Below are 3,123 nucleotides of genomic sequence, written 5' to 3'. Positions count from 1 at the left end.
CCTTCTCATCTCCATGGTTTCTGATGAGTATTCATCTCTTACTGTTATTGAGGATCCCTTTTATGTGACTAATCACTTTTCTCTTGTGCTTTCAGGATTCTCTATCTTTGGCATTTGACATTCTGATTCATACATGTTTCAGAGTAGGTCTATTAGGGCTTATTCTGTTTGGAATACAATACACTTCTTGGACATGTGTGTTTATATCTTTCTTAAGAGTTGGGAAATTTTTGGCCATTATTTCCTCAAATATTTTTTTCCCTCTTTTCCCTTCTCTTCTCCTTCTGGAACACACATGATGAGTATATTTGTTTGTGACAGCTCCGTGCTGTCACTCATGTCCCTGATACAATGCTTAATTATCCTACTCTTTTCTCTATCTGTTCTTCTGACTGTATGTTTTCAATTTCCTTGTCTTCTAGTTCACTGATTCTTTCTTCTGACTGTTCAAATCTGATGTTGTATGCCGCTAGTGTATTTTTAATCTGCATTATTGTACCTTTCATTCCTGTAGTTTCTGTTATGCTTCATTTTAAACTTTTGAATTCTTCTTTATGCTATATATTGTCTTCTTAATATCCTTTAGCTCTACATCCACCTTTAGTTTATTTCTATCCATATTTTCCTTCATTTCCTTTAATTGATTTAGGAGACTTGTTTGAAAATGTTTGATTAGTTGTTCCAGATTCTGTGTCTCTTTTGAAGTTTTAATTTGTTCCCTTGACTGAGCCGTATCTTCCTGTTTCTTCATATGGCTTGTAATTTTTTGCTAATATCTGGGCATCTGATCATTTTGATATGTTAACTCTGAAATCAGTTTCTCCCTCTTGCCTGGGTTTTATTGTTGATTGGCTTTGCATTAAGGCTCTTCTTTGATGCTTGGACAACTTATTTTAGACTTTTAGAGTAGCCTATTAGAGTAGAATGTTCCAATTTTCTCATCTCTTCTACATGTGATTCTTGCCCTGGATATGTGGCACAATTTTTAAGATTGTCCTTTTTGTGGGCAATTATTTCACCTTCAGGAGAAATCTTCCTTTCCTTCTCTGGGAATCTTGATCTGTTTTGTTTATGTGCATGCAGAATTTTCCCCTCAGCTCCTATAATTCATTTAAATTCTCTTCCTTGCTCACTGTCCCCTTTTCATTACATTTTTCAGTTCTGGGACTCATTCTGTATTACTGCATTTCGATCCCACCCCCCCCCTTTTCACTTTTCTATGAGGCTTTTCTGCCTCCAATTTGATTAGCATACCCCAGTGTGGGGAACCAGACGGAGTCAATCCAAGAAGGTCTGTTTTGTGTTTAGGTGGTCCAGCAAGCACAGACTGGATTGAGTATGTGCACCTCTTGACAACAATTTTGACATGACCTCCCTCAACCCCGGGCACTTTTTAATGCAGCACTCCTCAGCCACTGTTGTGCCAACCTGGTCTCTGCAGACTTGGGTCCCTGTGCCTGGATATGTGAGGGGTTCTAACCCACTGTGAGTGGCTCTATGGTCTCCTTCTGGGGCAAGAAGGACCTGAGCCATGCTGCCTCTGTGCAACCCAGGCACTGCACAGGACTGAGTGAAGTAGAGGAGTCTGAACTGGTAGGTCTGGGATGCAAATTTCCTACCTGTTTTTGATGTCTTTTTCAATTCAGCATTTGTGAAGTACTTCTCCAGTCTCTATCATACTCCAGGGATCCAAGCAAGTGGGATTTGTCCTTTTATTAGTTGATTCTGAGGGGAGACTTTTCCAGATGTCTTACATTGACATGTTGATGACATCACTCCTGTCAGGGTAATTCTTGTCTCATAAAATGAATGAGGAAGTGTTCTCTCCTATTTTCTGGAAGAGATTGTTTTAAATTAATGTCCATTCTTCTTTAAATATTTGTTAGAATTCTCTAGTGAAGTGATCTAGGCCTGAAGATTTCTCTTTGGGAGATTTTTAATTACAAATTAAATTTCTTTGATGCTTACAGTACTATTCAGATTATCTACTACATCTTGGTTGAGTTTTGATAGTTTGTAATTTTTTTAAGGAATTGGTCCATTTCTTCTAATTTGTTGAATTCATGAGCATAAAGTTACAGCATTCATTTAGTAGCCTTTAATGGCTGCAGAAGCTGTAGTAATATGCCCTATTTCATTAATGATATTGGTGATTTCTGTTTTCACTCTTAATTTTTGTCAGTTTTGCTAGAGGCTTACCAATTTTGATTCTTTCAAAAAAGCATCTTTTTGTTTGATTTCCTCTATCTTCCTATTTTCAGTTTCATTGGTTTCTGCTCTTTATTATTTTCTTCCTTCAGTTAGTTAAGTTTTATTTAGCTTTTTTTTTTTTCTGGTTTCTTGAATTAAGAGATAAGGCTTTTCCTTTTATTCTAATGTGCTATAAATTCCCCTCTCACATCTAAGTATACAGCTGTGGCTGTATACTGCATACTTTGATATTTTGTAATTTTATTTTCATTCAGTTCCATGCTTTTTAAAGAATTTACTTGGAGATGTCCTCTTTGATTCATGGATTATTGAGAAGGGTGTTGTTTAATTGCCAAGTGTTTAAAGATTTTTCTGTCATCTTTCTTTAATTGTTTTCTAGTTTGACTCTATTGTGGATACATACTCTGTATGATTTCATTTCTTTTAAATATGTTGATGTTTATTTTATAGCCCAGGATTTGTTCTATCTTGGGGAATGTTCCTTCAAAAATAAAATATATGTTTTCTGTTGGATTGAATATTCCATATGTGTCCAATAAGACCCTGTTGGTTGTTTTGTTTAGATCTTCCACATACTCAAATACTTTCTTTCTTTTTTTTATCTTCATTTTATTGAGATATATTCACATACCACTCAGTTATACAAAACAAATCGTACATTCAATTGTTCACAGTACCATTACATAGTTGTACATTCATCACCTAAATCAATCCCTGACACCTTCATTAGCACACACACAAAAATAACAAGAATAATAATTAAAGTGAAAAAGAGCAATTGAATTAAAAAAGAACACTGGGTACCTTTGTCTGTTTGTTTGTTTGTTTCCGTCCCCTATTTTTCTACTCATCCATCCATAAACTAGACAAAGTGGAGTGTGGTCCTTATGGCTTTCCCAATCCCATTGTCTC

The sequence above is a fragment of the Choloepus didactylus genome, chromosome 5 (assembly GCF_015220235.1).
Source record: "Choloepus didactylus isolate mChoDid1 chromosome 5, mChoDid1.pri, whole genome shotgun sequence".
NCBI classification, from domain to species: domain Eukaryota; kingdom Metazoa; phylum Chordata; class Mammalia; order Pilosa; family Megalonychidae; genus Choloepus; species Choloepus didactylus.
This window is presented reverse-complemented; position numbering follows the sequence as displayed.